The 19,710-nt window shown below is 39.9% G+C and overlaps 1 non-coding gene and 1 pseudogene across 1 annotated transcript; one reads left to right on the forward strand and one right to left on the reverse strand.

Moving 5' to 3' along the window:
• The first annotated feature begins 7,216 nt into the window (after positions 1–7,216).
• On the forward strand, positions 7,217–7,323 carry LOC117030337 (U6 spliceosomal RNA). Its single transcript, XR_004424368.1, has one exon. It is a non-coding gene; the product is annotated as a U6 spliceosomal RNA (small nuclear RNA).
• Positions 7,324–16,426: 9,103 nt separating this feature from the next.
• Positions 16,427–17,806, reverse strand: LOC117013898 (elongation factor 1-alpha 1-like; annotated as a pseudogene).
• Between the last annotated feature and the right edge of the window lie 1,904 nt (positions 17,807–19,710).

Here is a 19,710-nt window from a genome sequence, read left to right on the forward strand (position 1 = left end):
TTTGCCATGACCTCTGCATCAATCTAGAAAATGAATGGGTTCATCAAATTTATTGTACAAACTGTGATATTTACAGAGACTACACTATAGCTTAGCCACTATTATTACAAAAGTTGGAATCTGACAAGTTCAAATCCTTGAATAAATTTTAGTCAGGGTCCTCATCTGCAAAGTAAGGTAAGAATTGGACCTTCCTCATAGGAATATCAGGATAATTCAGTGAGATAATACATGTAAAATGTACTTAATGCAGACAGACACATAATAAACACTCAATAAAAAGTAGTTTTACAGTTTCTTAAAAACAACAATTTCTTGTTCTTTTCGCCTAATTCCCTAATCATGATATAGAACATTGACCCCAGAATTGCAAAATGGCAACCTTTTGCAATTTGGGGTGGGAAAAAGCAGAGAAATTGTCTTGTTCTAGATTTGCTATGAAGGGGCCCAGTGATTCCACATTTTGGCCAACACTTGTATTTGCCTTTCAGTCCCAGTGGTTACATAGCTAATTGAAGTAGGGAATGAATGATAGGATGGAGGAGAGTTTCCCCACCCCCAAACTGCATTCAGGGATCATTATTTTCTCTATCAAGAGAAACATTTAGCATTATTTTTAGTGGATTATATAGCACAGTATATAAAATGACCTTGTAAGATTAAAAGACGCATTCTCTTGGTTGACTTTGAACATATAGAGTGGGTATAACTACGGTTGAAGCTACTTCACTTGGGCTTACCACAGTTACAAATAACTTTTCCTGACCAGCTGGTAAAGCAGCTGCTGAATGGCAGAGGGCAGGACTTCGGGCTTGGGTCATCCTCAGCTAAGGTGAAGTAGATGCCCAGCCGCTGTCTACAAAACTGCTCAGCAGTCATCCATGATTAAACCAACATAGCAAATCAAAGAACTTGATTTTTTTTTTTCTGCATAAGAATCGAAGATATAAATCTCTAAGCCAGGTCAACAAAAAGCTCTGAACTCTGAGAAGTTTTTCCTTGAAAAGACTCCCAAGAATTTCTTCCAGAACCCTAAGGGCAGCCACAATCAGAGGTACATGCAGCTGACAGGGACCCATCATTCATGGAGTGTTAAATCTTTATTCTGACCACCTCGGGCATCAGAACATTAACTGCAATCATCGTTTTAGAAACCTCTTTCTTAATATCTGATCAACTTCTTCATAGAGACAAGAATAATTACATTTTTCGGAGTCTACATCCTGTCAAGATTCTACTTTTCTTTTCTCAACTAATTCTAAAATTATCCTTCCACCCAGACAGCAAGTCAATATAGCCCAGTAGAAAAGATCCCATGGTGCAGGGATTACATCCCAACTCTGCACTTGAAACAGGGCCCAGTTGGGACCCCCAGAAAAGAGGCCTGAATTGTCCCTGGCCTCGTCTCTCCCTGCCCTAGAGCTTAACAATTGAAAAACCCCTTCCTTGCAGTTTGAGCTTGAAATGTCCCCTGTCCCAGTTCCCTGCTTTAGATAATTACCCTGAAACTTGTGCTTGCTTATGATCACAATATTTTTGGCCTAGCATTCTTTCCAGGTTACTGTCATCACTGCTCCTGGGTTGATGACCACGCTGGGGAGCCACATCACCAGTGGGAGGGCTCCATGCAGACCCCTGGACCATCGTGTAGCCTCTGGAGGCATGTCCAGATTTTCCCTTAAACACCCCCAGCAGGTCTGAGAACGTGAAGGCAGTTTTTGGAGGTGTTCACCCCCTGCCTTCTCAGACCACCGGTGCTCTGATAATAAACGCTTATTCTATGACCCAACTCCTGTGTCGGTCTATTGGCTGAGCAGGGCAGGCAGCACGAGCCCCGGACTCATTTGGCCTCTGGTTTCAGTTTCTGGTGACTCAGATGGAACAGCCTCGGGGTTCCTCCAGTAAGTCTTCTGTCTTGCAGAAGGTCTGGGGGTCTGCCTGGACTGGGCGGATTCCTTGGTGCAGGACCAATCTCTAGAAGCAGCTGCTGAGCGATTTTGCTCGCAGAGGTGGGGTTTGTGCCAGGGCCTGCCCGTCACTGACACCCTTTCTGCTAAGTTGGTATAGAATAAGCATTTGCTGTTTCCTGCCTCTAAATACTGGTTCGAAAAGTGGGATGGCTCCAGTGTGCGCAGCCAGAAGATTTTGTACTCACCATCTGGGGCTCCTCTTTGAGAGCCATTTGGGGGTCATACTGACCCATTGGTGCCAATAGGTGAGATTGCCATGTCCAGTGAGATGTAGTGCCCCGACCAGTAAGGGGCCTTGGTTGCAAGCTTGCTTTGGTCTTGGAAGCATGCCTGTTGTTGGCACTATAAAAGCCACCACACTTGGTTTCAGCCTTTGGGCACTGGGTGGTCTTAGTACCACATTTGGTTTTTGGTATTCACCTGCTGGCCGATTGTCTTGCGGTCGATGGACCATGTATATGGAGTAAGACGACGTTGTATCCCAATTTGGTGCCTGGACAGGTTTTGGTTTTGGTATTCGGATCCGAAGTTAGGTTTTCTGGTTTTTGTCTGTCTGATTCAGGGAATACTTGGATCTGTCTCTATGTGTGTGTGAATGTATATCAAGTGCAGCTGTATTTGTTCAAGCTCAAAAATGGGATCGAAGGTTTCAATCCCAGCTAGGAGCCCATTGGACAAAATATTAGGCCATTGGCAAAACTACAGCTATAAGCCGTTGACCAAAAAAAAAAAAAAAAAGAAAAAATGAATGTTCTATTACAGTACTGCTTGGCCAATGTATATTTTAGATCCTTGAGGGTGCTGGTCACTCAGTAGTTCATTGAATTATTATACTATTTCGCAACTGGAATTGTTCTGTTAGAGGTCTGGGAAATAGAATGAAATTTCTTATGTATAAGCCTTTATGGTAGACTTACAAAGGAAGGGAACTAAACTGATAGTTCAGAGAGAAGGAGACTCCACCCATCTCCTAATCTATTTACAACCAGGAATGCCTGAGGCTGAGGTAACTGAAGGAAAAAAAAGAGACACGTTTAAAAGCAAGCTGCTAATTCTCAAGCTGGACCTCCCACCTCTTGTTCCAGCCTCTTTGAAATTGTAGGGGGAATTGTAAGATATTAGGACCTCTCTGCAATTGTTAATAATTCTGTTTATATGTATATGGTCTCGATATATGTGCTTGTCTGTGTTTTATATATAATGTAGTGTTTTTGCCTCTGGAAGCTATTACCAGATTATATTTGATTGGATTAAAGAAAAAAGATTAAGCACTTATATAAAATTTGAATAAAGACTTAAGTCAAGTATTTTTCAGGATCACGTGATCTAAAAAATATTTGATACTAAGGCTAGTTTAACTTTCCATTAAATAGATATGTTTTCTTTAAGGTTACTAACATCAAATATATTATCTTTTGTTTTACCTGGGTTTATAGAAATAAATTTATGTTATCTACGTTATAAAATTTGTCAAGAAAATAGCTTGAGTAATAATTACCTTTAAAATCTCATAAAGAACTAATAAAATATTAACAGATGCAACATTTCAGTAATAATATGTTGTGGATGTTTGGATGAGGTTTCTCAGCATCTGTTGGTAACTTAAGATTTCAGTTTTACTAAGTTGTGTTAAATGATAAAAACAACTTGAATATCTAGGTATTTCAAAATAACAAAATGCTGAAATATTAATTATTGGATGAGTTTGAGTTCCCTACTTTTTTTTTGTCACAGAAAATCTAAAAAAATAACGTAAGATCTGTCAGTAAATGTGTTTTGTATTTTTTTGAAAATGTAATTTAAAAAATTTGTAGATATATTGCTAACAAAAACCTGTACTTTTAAAGGTTGTAAAATGTGTTTATGGATTTGCTAATGGAAATATTGGATAGTTGCTTTAATTGTCAGTAAAAATTAAGGTTCTGAAGGTTGTGGATTCTAATTAATGTGAAAGGAAATGATGTGTGTTTTCAAGGAAGGCATAAGGTATGGCAATACATTTTTGAAGGAGCTGAAAGAAAATAGTTTGTCTTAAGGATGCTTATTTCTGAATGAGTGGGAGGAGACAAACTAAGAGGGACTGGGAAAGTTGTAAAAGGTTTGTGAAGGAAAATCTTGAGAAAATTTTATACATGGTTAAGCTAAATGTGATTAATTAACTAAATTTAAATCTCAAAAGTAACCTAATGTAAAATAAGAGTTAAGTTTGTCCTCTCTATTAATATAAAGTTTGTTAGACTATTGGTCTGCTACTGATATTATGGAAAAGTTTTCCGCCTGAAAAGCAAACATTATATGTGTCATCAGAATAATTTCTATGTTTTATATTGTCTTAAGTAGGTCACTCGTTACTAAAGAAAATTAAACTTCTATATTTTAGGACTACTAGAGCTCATGTATCCTCCTCGGTGTCAGATATAGGCCAATATAAGGAAGCTTGTTATCCTAACCTGGCAAGATATTATAATGGTTCTGGTCCACTATTACTTCCCTGAAAAAGAGGCTCAGATCCTAAAAAAAAAAAAAGGCCAGGGGATTTGTTTAAATGTCTTTAACAACCGAGAGAGGAAAAATGAGGAAAGAAAGGAACAATGAGACTGTGGATGAGGCCAGAAGCAGGCCAGATTTTTGGCTGCAGTTAATAGGTAGGCCAAGGCCAGGACCACCTCAGGGCCACCCCATTAGCCCCAGAAGAGGAAACGGAGCCTGCTTTAGACGTGGAAGCCCAGATCACTGGGGTAAGGAGTGTCCTAATCCGGCAAAGCAGCCCTGCCCCCTGTGCAAACTAAAGGGCACTGGAGGAGGGATCCTCCCCTGTTCTGAAAGGAGCGGGAACCAACTCCTTCCCTGCAAATGGCTGTAATTGACTGATGGACCTAAAGTGCCCAGTGGCTCCTGAGAAGAAAGAGGCCATGCTCATCACCAGGGAGAAACTACACATGAACTTTGATGTAGCAGGTAAGCCTGTTAATTCCATGATTGATATGGGAGCCATTTATTCTGTCTTGACTACTCACTCTAGACCTATTTCTTTCTCTAAAATCTGCTCAGTTATGAAGATAAAGACAGCCCCTAGATTTGGGCTCATTTTACTCAGCCTGTTCTTACCATTGGTCTATTCCTTGGAGGAAATGTAAAACAAAACAAGCAAATCAGACTTAAAAAAAGACTCTGGGAAAGTTTTTTCAGGAGACTTCTAAGCCCTGGGAATGCTGCTCATTGCTTTGAATTCTAACCTCAATTCTGTTATGTCCTATATTTTTAAATTGGGAGAGGTTCAGCAGGCACTTAGGAAATATGGAGGACTGGAACCTCCCCCAGGCTGACCCCTCTGCATATTATAGCCCTGGAAAGCCAGGGGACTAAGTACTATTAGAAGCCTGGGGGGGGGGGGAGTCTCTAACAAACCAGAAGACTCCTAAAATAGAAGGGACCCTGTGCAGTTTTTCCAAGCACCTCAACTGGTGTTGGGCTTCAGAGAGTCAGTGGCTGGGTCCACTTCCCTCGAATCACACTTATTTCATTTAAGTCTCCACAGGACTCCCCGAGAAGGAAGACTGTCACTCCTGTTTCTGTGAGCCAATTGAAGACCTTAGTTCCTCTTCAAACGGACAAGTTTGTGTCCTCTGAAACACAGCAGTTTTCATCTCCAAATCCAGATGGTCATCCGCCAGGGTTCCAACTCGTCCCTCCTGAGGATGACAAACCAGGCCAGCAGCCTCTTAACCAAGAAGACCTGCTTTTTCTCTTGCAGTTCCTCCATGGCCCCCTCCCCACTGTAACAGAATAGCAAAGAACTCTGGTGCCCATAGGCAGGAACTATGCCTACTCTCAGCAGGAAATAGCAAGAGCGGTCATCGGCCATATCCCTGGATTTAAACATTGTCTTAATTAATATAGTTATTTGTTTCCTCTCTAATCTAACCTTACTGATTTTATAGGAAATAAAATGAACATAAGATGGGGGGATTGAAACAGGGCCTCAGTGAGACCCCCAGAAAAGAGGCCTTGCAATGTCCCTGGCCTCGGCTCTCCCTGCCCTAGAGCTTAACAATTGAAAAACCCCCTCCTTGCAGTTTGAGCTTGAAATGCCCCCTGTCCAGTTTCTTGCTTTAGATAATTACCCTGAAACTTGTGCTTGCTTATGATCACAATACCTCTTTCTTACTGATCGCAATACTCCTTGCTTACTGATCACAATCTCTACGGCCTAGCATTCTTTCCAGGTTACTGTCATCACTGCTCCTGAGTTGATGACCACATTGGAGAGCCACATCACCTGAGGGACGAACCATCCCCTGGCCTCTGGAGGAATGTCTGGATTTTCCCTTAGATATCTGAGGCTGGTCTGAGAATGTGAAGGCAGTTTTTGGAGGTGTTCATCCGCTGCCTTCTCAGATCACCGATGCTCTGTTAATAAACACTTATTCTATGACCCAACTCCTGTGTGGGTCTATTGGCTGAGCGGGGCAGGCAGCATGAGCCCTGGACTCGTTTGGCCTCCGATTTCACACTTATCAGGCATATGACATTGGGCAAGTTAGTTTAAAACTCTATACTTCATCATAGAGTTGTTGTGACAATAAATCATATATATGTAATTTGATAAAGTGTCTGGCCCATAAAACTCTGCTTAATAAATGTTGACTCTTTTTATTACTTTTAAATTATTTATTACTTGATCACATCCAGATCCCCTTGTCTGTCAACCAGCTCTACATAATTTCTTGTCCTTTGCTGTATCCTAGTACAGTGCGTGTTCGTTACAGTCAGCAAAGAACTCCGTCTTTGTGTTCAAACACTCTAATGTCAGGGTTTTCGTTAGCTCTTTGTACCACTCTGGCCACGTACGTCCCCATTAGCTAATGTATAGATTCATGTATTGTTGGAACTTAAGGTGATTTGCTCCCCTCCAATCGGCACTGAGATAAAAAATAAAACACCTGATGCTGTCCAGAAAAATATTTTCTCTCTCTGGACTCCATGCTCAATGGAAAGAAGAGTTTTCTAGTTTGCCCTGTCTTTGGTTGCATGCTACCCCAGAGCATTCATCCATTACTGAATTAAAAGTGGTAGAAGAGAGTAAAGAGGGTCAACTATTTGGTGATGGAAGGAGAACTGACTCAGGGTAGTGAGCACACAATGTGATATATACATGATGTATGACAGAATTGTACACTTGAAACCTATGTAATTTTACTAACCATTGTCACCTCAATAAATTTAATTTAAAAAGTGACCTCATGGTGCTAACTTCAGTAGCATATATACTATAATTAGAATAATTCTGAGAAGATTAATATGGCCTCTGCACAAGGATGATACACTAATTCATGCAGCATTTCATAATTTGAAACAGGTACTTTCATATGTTATGCTGAAAGTGAAAATGATAACATCCTATAATGGTGAATCCAGCATTATCTTCAAAATTACAGATGCATTTGTTCCTTGGACAAGCAATCCCAAGTCTAGAAATATATCCTTCAGATATACTTTCACACATATGAAATGATGCATTTACAGTTTTTCACAAGGCATTGTTTGTGATTGCAAAGGATTAGAAAAATACAAAAGTCTATCAAGTGGAGACTGATTAAATAAACTGTTACATCTATGCAAAGGACTATAATGCAGACAGAAAAAACTGACTATGTTCTTGATGTATTGATATAGAAAGATATCCAAAATATACAATAAAAACACAGCTTCAAGATATGGAACAATGGTATAGCTTAGGTTAATTTTCTATAAAAAAAGGAGGGCATGAAAATATATATTCACATTGGCTTGTATTTGCATAAAGAAACAAAATAAATTAAAAATGAATACCTATAGCAGGGATAGAAAATTATGGCCAGCAGACCTACTGCTTATTTTTATAAATAAAGTTTTACTAGAACATAACCATAACATTTGTTCCTGTGTTGTCTATGGCTGCCTTTACACTAAAATGGCAGAATTCAGGAACAACAACAGAGACCACATGGCCTACAAGCGTAAAATATTTACTACTTGGCCCTTTACAGAAAAAGTTTGCCAACTTCTGACCTACAGAGTAGGGGGAATGGATAAGTACATGAATGAAAGTAAGAATTCTCACTGTACACACCCTTCTGTATGGCTGTGGGGACAGAGCCCCAAAAAGCAGTTTCCAGGCTCTCGGCCTCACATAGAAAGGTGCTGGCTCAGGTAGTAAATGGCCATCGACTGTGATCAAGTGGCCAGCAGCTGTGGCTAGTTGGCTGTCAGCTGTAACCAGTGAGCCATTAGCCATGAATATAACTGCCGTGGCTAGGCTAGCAGGAAATGGGGACTAGCAAGAAGATGGTGGCTGAGCCTGCAAGCGGCACAGTGAGGGTTGAGAATTGTGTTGCTCCTGGTTCCTGTTTCTCCAACCCAGCCACCAGTGAGAGTATAGTGGTGTGACTCCCCTACCTATGGCTCCGTGGGTGTTCCTTTTTGGCCTCACCATGTCCTGCGTTCTTGTGTGGGGAGCGGGACCAGAGACCCCGCCGGACACCCCGCGTGACACTTGGCATAGTCGGCAGGATCCCCTGCACTACAATGGCTTTGGTTTTTTAACTTATTTATGAATGTATTGCCTTTTTATAAAAATAAAAACAAGACCAGTGAAATCTTGTTTGCATCTTCTTGGTAATAAACAGTAATAAACCTAGAGGAGGAATTTGTGCTTTTGCTTGAATTAACTCTCTCTCTCTCTCTCTCTCTCTCTCTCTCTCTCTCATAGCTGCTCAAAAAATGTTGTTTAATTAATGAATGAAGGAATAAGCTGAAATAGCCTTAATTAATAGCATACTTCCTTTTTGTTTGATGAAAGGCTCCATAAAGCTAAAGCAGGGCTCAGAAACAGATTTAATGACCTGGGTCTATTTGATGGCAGTTTGTTTTTACTCTGAACTGACATGTCTGTATTCTGTGGTACTACTGTGTTTCCCCAAAAATCAGACATAACCCGAAAATAAGCCCTAGCATGATTTTTCAAGAGGACATCCCCGGAACATAAGCCCTAGTGAGTCTTTTGGAACAAAACTTCATATAAGAACTGGTCTTATTTTCGGGGAAACAGTAATGCAGGCCAAATGAAAGGGCTTCTCACTACAGAAACTCTAAGTTTTCTTTTCTCTGGTGTTTTGACTCTATAACCCCTGGTTATAATCATTTTTCAAATCAGTTTCTTAATCATAAGTAATAGATTGTTTTTAACCTGAATCGTAGAAATCTCCTACCCCCAGCTTTAGATAATTACCCTAAAACTTGTGATTTATACTTGTTGATTGTAATCATTAAAGCCTAATGTTCTTTCCAACCTGTTCTGGGGCCTGCTCCTGGACAATTAACGTCACCTGAATAACCAGTTAAGTGGCCACAGGTTCCATAGAGCGGACGGATTTTCCATCACATAGCATCAATACCTTTGAGCTCTGCTCTTTAAGCCAACACTTTTAAATTTATTAATTAAAATCTATTTTTCCCCATTTAGGGGCCTTGGGGATACAGATGATACCCCAGCAAGATTACCAGTCCCAACCAAAGAAGCCAACATGGTCTTCCAGGCGGATCTTGAGACCTTTTCCTCTCAGCTAAGATCAGATAGGGCGACAGTTCCGTGAATCCCCCAATAGGTAAGGACAGCTCTAAGTCCCTGCCCAGCATGAAGCAGATACAGAAGAAAAGACCCCCTGTCCTTCAACTTCCCTTAGCGATTTTATGTGGATCACGTCTCTCAAGGGGAAAACAAGGCAGGCAGTTAGAGACAGGTATTGGGTCTCCGCATTCCTGCACGTCCAACAAAACCCACAGAATGCGACCGCCCAAACAAAAGATCTCCCCTCTCCACCCAAAACTTCCCCTTTTTATTGTAATTATCTACCCCTACGAGGAAACAAATGGGTACAAAATACCCAACTAGATTAGACCAGTCACTTGCACCTGAACAGTAAACCACAACGACCTTCATTTCACCTGGGCCTCATTATACCAATAACTATAATATCATACAAATGCCCGGAAGTTCATTAATATCATTATAACAGACTGAATTCTGGGAAGGAAAGTGTGCAGTCTAAAAAGATGTCAATCACAGGTGTCAATCAAATGGTCCCATGTCTGAAAAGAAACAGCCCATTCTAGAGAAAAAAGGATAAAAACAACCAAGGCCTCGTTAGTCGGGACCCTTGAGACACTCTCTACTGCTTGGGCCTGCTCCTATTTCTTTGGACTGTACTATCTCTTCTAATAAACTGCTCTTTCACCACTTTACCTTTGTCTCATTCAATTCTTTGTTCGAGACATCAAGAACCTGGACACTACGCCGGGAAGGGCCTGCTCTCTGGTAACAGTCCTGTGGAGAAATCAATTTGATTAAAATAAAGTTCATGGTTTGTAATGATATTTAGAGCTGATTAACAATTAACTCCTCTCATCAGAAACATAACACCCCGAAGTTCTTTCTTGTGTTGTAAATCATTTTCCATGTAGCTGGCTGACATTTCCTTGACAAAATAAAAAGAGGAAAAGCTTTGTAAGCCAATGTTCCTGTCATGCAGGGTGTCATGTGGGGGTCTCTGGTCCCACTCCCCGCATAAGAATGCAGGATATGGTGAGGCCAAAAAGAAACACCCACGGAGCCATAGAAAGGGAAGTCATACCACTATATTCTCGCTGGCAGCTGGGTTGGAGACACAGGAAGCAGGAGCCACATGATCCGCAACCTGCCGTTGGCTTCTCTGCCAACCCACCTCACTTGCTAACTGCAATCCGCGCTTGCTAGCTTAGCCCCAGCAGTTATATCAGTGGCTAATGGCTAACTGCTTACAGCTGATGGCCAACTAGTCACAGCTGATGGCCATCTACTACCCGAGCCAGCACCTCTCCACATGAGGCCGAGAGCCTGGAAACTGCTCTCTGGGACTCTGTCTCCACAGTTACCCTCAAGCTTAGTATGTACCCATTCACTAAAAGAGAAAACTTTGAAATTATTAGGTTGGTGCAAAAGTAATTGCGGTTTTTTGCAATTATTTTTCTTTTAAACAGCAATTATTTTGCACCAACCTAATAGTACTTGAGAGTTTTATATTTTGATGTTTGATGCTCTTCTGGAAAAAATAGGATTTTACCCAAAGTTGAAAACAAACTGTCATCACTTCAACAGAAACACTGTCTTTGTTATACCTTGAATTTTAAGGCATTTCCTCCCACTTGTTTTGGAGCTTTTGAATATGTATTAAACGTCAATAAATCCAAGGAAGCGGGGATAATTATCTCCTTTGTAATAATGATAATGCCAAGGGTGAATGACTTGCTCAGGGTGCAGTGAGTCAGCAGCTGAGTCAGAAACAAAGTCCTGGTTTCCTAATTAACAGGCTGGCGGTCCTACTGCCCAGGCTTATAGATTCAGCTTATGTCCTTTGGCACAGATGAGGCAGCTTGGATAAGGTGATATTACTCTGCATTGTTGCAGCTCTGGTGAGCCCCTACGGCCTCAATGTATTTGCTGACTATAATTACGTATTAGTAATCCCGAAAACTAGCAAAAGTGGGAATAAAGTCATATAGATGCCTATCCATATAATCACCTGCTCTGTCATTTATAGCTTCTTTGAACACACAAGCTCTAAAGGCAGCACACAGTCAGAGCATGTATGTTGTAACTGCCATGTAGAATGAAAGACCAGTGTGCGAGGGACAAGGAAAACAGTTGCACAATGTTCCTTCATTTCCTTCTCCTCTGCCCACTTTTTTTTTAACTTTTCTCTTTCTTTATGCGTGAGGATAGTTGAAACACAAAGAAAGTTGCTGTGGGTCATTTTGACCTATCCACAAAAGAGTTTCACTTATTACTATGCTATAAGCATCACTTCATTCCCACTTCACCTCTTGGCTGTTCAATCCTGAATGAAGGAAATAAAATTTGTAGTGGAATATAGAAGCCCATTTGTTTTTGCATTCTTATTACAGAGCAGAGACATGAGTGTCATGTTCCTCTATCATCAATTTTTCTCTCTCTACTGGATCTTTCTCACCAATATTTAAACTTGTGAGAGAGAGAGAGAGAGAGAGAGAGAGAGAGAGAGAGAGAGAGAGAGGTCTTGACCCTACTTCCTATTCCAACAATACCTACTTTTTCTTTTTATTTTTATAGCAACTCCTCAAAAGGGTGAGCTATACCAGCTGTTTCCAGTTTCTTTCCATTTTATTTTGAACCCACTTCAGGTAGGCTTTGTCATGATTTGTTCATTAAATTGTCTGTGTCAAGGTTACCAATTTGCTAAATTTACCACATTTCTAAATCCAGTGAGCAGTACTCAGTGTTCATCTTAATTGACTTTCAGCAGCATTTGACAGTTGGTGGTCTATCCTCCTCTAAATTCTGTTTTTCAATTTGTTTTCAGGATGCCATACACTTTTAATTTTCTTCCTACCTTACTGCCCACTGATTCTCCATATATTTTCCTTGTCCCTCCTCATCACCCAGATCTTAAAACACTGAAGTGACAAAGGACTCAGTACTTGGTCTTCTTCTCCTATCTAAACTCATGTTTCTAAAAACATTCCTTATATTGAATAAATCCCAGTTGAGTATCTCCAGCTCAGGCCTCTTCTCTGAAATTCAGGCTAATATAGTCAGCTGTGTATTCTGTGCCTCTCCTGGATATTTAATAGACAATCTCAAACTCAACATGTTCAAAATTGATGTCCTGATAAACTCCCCTAAATCTGCTATTTCAGAAGTCTTCCTCATTTCAGTTAGTGGCTAGGTCATTCTTCCAGTTTCTTAGACCAAATCCTTAGAGTCATCATTTACTGTGTTTCTTTCACACACCAAATCCAAATCCATAAGCTAGTAAATCCTCTGTGCTCTACCTTCAAAATATGGTATATCCAGAATCTTACCATCTGTGGGGACAGAGCCAAGAGTGCAGTTTTCAGGCTCAGCCTCACGTGGAAAGGTGCTGGCTCAGGTAGTAGATGGCCATCAACTGGGATTAGATGGCCATCAGCTGTGGCTAGTTGGCCGTCAGCTGTAACCAGTGAGCCACTGGCCACTAATATAACTGCTGTGGCAACACTAGCAGAAAAATGGGGGCTGGCAAGAAGATGGTGGCTGAGCTAGCAAGAGCGGATTGCAGCTAGCAAGGGGTTGGTTGGTTGGCAGAGACAAGTGGATGGCGGGTTGCAGTTCGTGTGGCTCCTGCTTCCTGTGTCTCCAACCCAGCCGCCAGTGAGACTATAGTCTCCCCTATTTATGGCTCCGTGGGTGTTCCTTTTTGGCCTCACCATATCCTGCTTTCTTATGTGGGGAGTGGGACCAGAGATCCCGCATGCCACCCTGCATGACACCATCTTTCATCACTTCCACTGCCTGTAGTCTGGTCCTTTATTATTGCTATAGCATCCTAACTGATCTGCCTGCTTCCATCTTGTTCTGTTTTCCATCTCTTCTCAGCACAGCAATCTGAACGACCTTGCCAAAACTGAAGCCAGCTCATGTTGTGACCTTACTTTAGAGTCTTCCAATGAAAGAGAGGAAACATTTTTAAAGGCTTTTAATACTACTCCAAGTAAATAGCAAAGTAAATTGATAAATGATCTAGCCCCCTGTACTAGTAGGTGTACAAGCTATAACATTTCATCTATCAAAGATGCTGGTTTCCCCAAATAGAGATATCCCTTTGAGCAATAAATTTGCAAAATACTGTCTTCATTTTCTGTATTAAAATTAATTTCAGTTTTACAAAAAATAAAACAACACTTATTTATCTATCTCATGATTTTTTTTATAAAGTCTTGTCTGAACTCAAACTAGACAGTTCTGGTCCTGGCTGGGCTAACTAATGCATTTTAGTCAGCTGCAGGTCAGCTAAGTAGTTATCCTTCTTAGATTTAGCTCGCTGCAAGTGAAGGAAACATTGGCAACTAGGTCAAATGCCTGTCACCACCATTGAGAAAATTATTCCAAGCTGTTCGCCTGGTACCTGGACAGGGTTCTGACAGAGAGCAGAAGTGGGAAAGGCCTCTCAAGACCTAGGCTAGGAACAGGTACAACATCAGTTCAGCCACATTTTATTCATCTAAGTCCAAGAGTAACCCGTATTCACGGGATGGGGAAATAAACTCTTCCTATAATGGAGTCTGATTTATTTCATTTAGCATAATACCCTCCAGGTCCATCCATGTTTTTGCAAATGGTAAGATTCCATTCTTTTTAATACAGAGTAACGCTCCATTGTATAAATGTACCACCATTTCTTTATCCAATCATATATTGATGGGTGTTTTGGTTGTTACCATATCTTGGCTGTTGTGAATAGCACTGCTGTAAGCATAGGGTGCATATATTTTTTTGAATTTTTTTTTGGATCTCTCTGGATAAATACCCAGGAGAGGAATTCATGGGTCATAAAGTAGTTCTACTTTTAATTTTTTGAGCATTCTCCATACTGTTTTCCATAGTGGCTGCACTAACTTGCAGTCCCACTAATAGTGTGCACAGAGTTCCCTTTTGTCCACATCCTTGCCAATACTTGTTTGTTGATTTATTGACAATAGCCATTTTGATAGGAGTGAGGTGGTATCTTATTGTGCTTTTTATTTGCATTTCTCTGATGATTAGTGACATTGAGCAGTTTTTCGTATGTCTACAAGGTGTGATAAAACAATATGATGAATGTTTAAATTAAAAAATATATTACAGTAAAAGACACATTGCCATTAATCCCCTACTTTTTAGAAATTGGTTGCATTTTCATACACCAATAACAAACTATCAGAAAGAGAAATTAAGAAAACAATCTCATTTCTAATAGCATCAAGGTAGCTATGACAGTGCAACTAAAGACACTCACAAAAGAGGACTTCCAGAACTGCTTCAAAAAGTGGCAAGAATGATAGGATAAGTGTGTTCAAAGCAAGGGGGGGTATTTTGAGGGGGATTAATGGCATTGTGTCTTTTACTGTAATGAATAGTTTTAATTTAAACATTCACCATGTTGTTTGATCACACCTCACTTCAAACACAGTGATACATTATATAGTCAGTGATTTTATTTTATGTATGTGTTATTTGTTAACTGCAACTCAAATGTGCATTATATCCATTGTCAATAGGTAGCAATTACTTGTCTGCCAAGTTTATTGTAGTAGCATCTAAAATGCAAAAGAGATTAAATCATAAATTCATCTGTTCCCTAGAACCCAGTGAACCATAAAAATCTTGCAAAGTTTGCTGAAAATCTGCCAGACATCAACATTTAGAATTAAGCTCGACATTTCTGGCCTTTACTCATTAAATTTTTGGCCATGCATTTCAAATGGTATATACAGTGAGTCATTGTGAAGTATCAAACAAAATATAAAGTCTGTAATAGCCTTGTGAAGTGAAGAAAATTCAGTCTTCCATGGAAAAGAATAAAATAGGATGGCCCAAAAATAGACAAAGAGAATAGAGCCCACAATACAGATTGTAATTAATTTGGTGCTCTGCCAAGTTCAGTGAAAGAACTGATAGGGAAATATCAAAAATTCCTAAGTAAAGATAAGCATATAATAGACTGGGCTTTATTCTGAAAGATATATTAGGTATCTTAATTTAATTTCAAAAGAAAAAGATGTATGAGTTAGAGTTGCAAATTGTGATTCTATCTTTCTTTTTCTTTTTTTTTTTCCAACTTGCAGTATCATTTATTTTTCCTAGAATCTGGATAAAATTCACTGTAGCAAGACAGCACTCAATACTATTCAAGCCTCATTTTAGGCTCTTTCAACCTGCTCAGTATTTATAAATGTGAGAATTCACAATCCAGTAACTGGAGAACTAAAGTTTGACACACCAACAAATTTACTCAATACTGATGTATCTACACAAAATTTTATATGCAACATGTGGACTTTCATATTACAGAATTTGGCCTTTGTAAACTAGCTGACGCATCAACAAAGTTGCTTTTTGCTTATCTGTCCTAACCTATGAAGTGTTGCACCAACAGACCCACTCCCATAGCTTTTTACTATGTGAACAGATGATTCCTCCCCTTAAGACAAGGTTAAAAAACCCAAGGTTCCCACGCAGAAAAAAAAACACACAAAAACCACTAACTGAAAATTATCAAATTCTCAAGTTTCTAGGAAGTTACAGTGTTGCCCAAAAGAACACACATGTTTCTCATTAAACTTAGTTTTAAAGGGTCTCAAAATTCTATGACAGATTTTTGGTCAAGTTGTTTCCATTAAAAAGTAGTGACTTAAATACTGCGCCCCACACACACAAAATGGTCCACAAAACTTTCTCCTTTCCTTCTGAAGGTTTTACTGTGCACTGTAATAATTAACCTATCTTTTACTATTAAACTTAAATGGCCAATTGAGACAAATAGTTCCCAGACTGTTCTCCCACTACTGTTTAAGACTGGGGTGGCAGCTATTGGGGATAGTATTCATTTAGCCTTCTGAAATTTCTGGGCAGACTTGGTGACCTTGCCAGCTCCAGCTGTCTTCTTGTCCACTGCTTTGATGACACCCACAGCAACTGTCTGTCTCATGTCACGAACAGCAAAAATGGCCCAGAGGAGGGTAGTCAGAGAAGCTCTCAACACACATGGGCTTGCCAAGAACCATGTCAATGATGGCAGCATCACCAGATTTCAAAAACTTCGGGCCGTCTTCCAGCTGTTTCCCAGAATGACGATCAATCTTCTCCTTCAGCTCAGCACATTTGCAAGCAATGTGAGCTGCGTGACAACCGAGCACAGGTGCATATCTGGCACTGATTTGGCCTGGATGGTTCAGGATAATCACCTGAGCCATGAAGCCAGCTGCCTCCATTGGTGGGTCATTTTTGCTGTCACCAGCCACATTGCCACGACGAACATCTTTGACAGACACATTCTTGACATTGAAGCCCACATTGTCCCCAGGAAGAGCTTCACTCAAAGCTTCACGGTGCATTTCAACAGACTTTACTTCAGTTGTAATACTGAAGAGCAAGGGTGACCAGCATGCTGGGTTCGAGAACACGAGTCTCCACTCGGCTCACAGGGACAGTACCAATACCACCAATTTTGTAGACCTCCTGGAGGGGCAGATATCAAGGCTCATCAGTTGGACGAGTTGGTGGCAGGATGCAATCCAGAGCTTCAAGCGGCATGGATCCACTGGCATTTTACAGGTGACTTTCTATCCGTTGAACCCAGGCATGTTAGCACTTGGCTCCAGCATGTTGTCACCATTCCAACGAGAAATTGACACAAATGCGACTGTATTATAGGGCTGTAGCCAATTTTCTTAATGTAGGCGCTGACTTCTCAATGATTTTCTCATATTTCTTTGGCTGTAAGGCAGCTCGGTGGAATCCATTTTGTTCACACCAACAATTAGTTGTTTCACACCCAGTGTGTAAGCCAGAAGTGCAAGCTCACGGCTCTGCCCATTCTTGGAAACACCTGCTTCACATTCACCAACCCCAGCAGCAACAATCAGGACAGCAGAGTCAGCCTGAGAGGTGCCTGTAATCATGTTTTTGATAAAGTCTCTGTGTCTTGGGGCATCAATGATGGTCACATTATACTGCTGGTCTAGAATTTCCACAGGGAGATGTCAGTGGTGAGCCCAAGCTCACGTTCAGCTTTCAGTTTATCCAAGACCCAGGCATGCTTGAAGGAGCCCTCTCCCATCTCAGCAGCCTCCTTCTCAAATGTTTCAATGCTTCTTTTGTTGATCCCACCACATTTGTAGATCAGATGACCAGTAGTGTTTGACTTGCCGGAATCTACGTGTCCCATGGCAATGATGTTGATATAAGTCTTTTCCTGTCCCATTCTGGCTTGGTGGTGGTTTACTACTGGGTTTCACTACACCTGTGTTCTGGCAGCACACCTGTTGTGCAAAAGCTGTGATTCTATCTTTCTATCATTAACTCTTTTTCTCTTTGTGGAATAAAAAATAATTTGGAATGAAAGATATACTACTGTAATTAAATCTAATATTTACATTAAGAAAGCTGTTCTGTATATTTAAAATGTAATACTTATTTGTTTCTTTATTATATGTAATATAATAATATATAATTTAATAAATACATATTATATCTATTATAATATTTAAGAATATTACATATTTTTCTTATATTTATATAGGAATTTCCCCTCAAAATCCAAGTTCATTCTGTTGTGCTAGTATCATTATCAAAAAAGTAAATATGCTTAATAATGGAATATGTTAGAAAGCACATTTTTCCAGATCATAATTTATTGTTGATGTCCTTAAATGTCATAGATTGATAATGTCAAGTCACTTGACAATCCTGTGAGGAAAATAAGCTTAATTCTGAATTGAACTTTCCTCTGGCAAAGAAAATGTCCTTTCACATGAGGTAAGAGTAAAACACAATAATAATAAATGTAAGTTTATTTCCATTCCTTTCCCCTAAAATAGCAGCAACTGCCATAACTACCACCACCACTACGGATGAAAGAAAGGTAAGTAGAGGTTGATTCTTCCATTGCAGTTAAGGTAGGTGTTATGTGCTTATTCACTATTTCCTAGATTTGGAAGATTGTCTCCATGTAGACACACACTCAAAGGTTTTAGAAAGGGCCTCCAGTAGGACACTATGAAAATGCAGCTTTTATGGGGAGGCATATATAATTTTCATTTCCCCAACTTAAGCATAAGCTTTAGTGAAGATATCCAAAATGAAAATGTCTAATGAAGGAAGTTTCTGCTTTGGCAACGTGTGTCACCCAGTGACAAGGGATAAGGTAAACTTACTACATGAAAATAGTAATAATAATAATGGTGAAAAAATAGTATTGTGTTTAAGAAGTCTACAACTTTTAGACTTCTATCGTTAAATTAATGCAGTGTATCCTATACTTAAAGCTCCACCTATGCAAAATAATGAAAGATATAGAATAGGGGAGAATAGTGATTGTGAGCTGAAGCATCAAAACGTGGGTAATAAATTGATAAATTCTTTTTTTTTCCTTGTGCGTCATCTCAGATTATACACTGAGTCAGAGCAGCTGGGGTATAATCCAAATCAGATAGTTAGCCCAAACCACTGGACCAACAGATTTCTGAACCAGTGTTATTCATCATACAGACATAGTCATTAGACCAATGAGATATGAAGCTTGTATTTACAGATTGGTAAACTTCCGGATGAAAGCTGGAAAAATTCAGTCTGACTCTCAGATGTTTTGCTTATTTGATGATACACATTTAGATATTTGGAAGCATCCAGATGATTAACTATATTTCTAGCTTCCTTGCAACTGCTTTGCGTCATATAAACAGTCTTTGAGCCTTCTTTAAGTACTGATGTTCCCTATAATTCACAAATACCAGAGAAAGAGAAAGAAACAGAGACAGAGAGAGAGAGAAAGTGATCCCCTCCCAGGGGACATTTGGCAATGTTTGGAGACATTTTACTGTTACTGGCTTCAAGTGATAGAGTCCAGGGATGCTGATCAATAACTTATAATGCACAGGGTGGGCCCAACAACAAAGAATATTAGCTGAAGAGCTAGTTATTTAAAATTAAATGGCCATTCTATATCCAGATATTTTCAAATTATAAATCAAAGTGCAAACAATGGAAAGCAATCTCTACTATAGTCTACTGTTTGGTAGCACTAGTATTAAAACAGATAATTAGATCCAGATGACTCGATGGCCAAGTTGTGCCTGAGTTAGGAACAGTAAGTAGTGTTCTAGAGCC

This window comes from Rhinolophus ferrumequinum, chromosome X (genome assembly GCF_004115265.2).
Source record: "Rhinolophus ferrumequinum isolate MPI-CBG mRhiFer1 chromosome X, mRhiFer1_v1.p, whole genome shotgun sequence".
Classification (NCBI taxonomy): Eukaryota; Metazoa; Chordata; class Mammalia; order Chiroptera; family Rhinolophidae; genus Rhinolophus; species Rhinolophus ferrumequinum.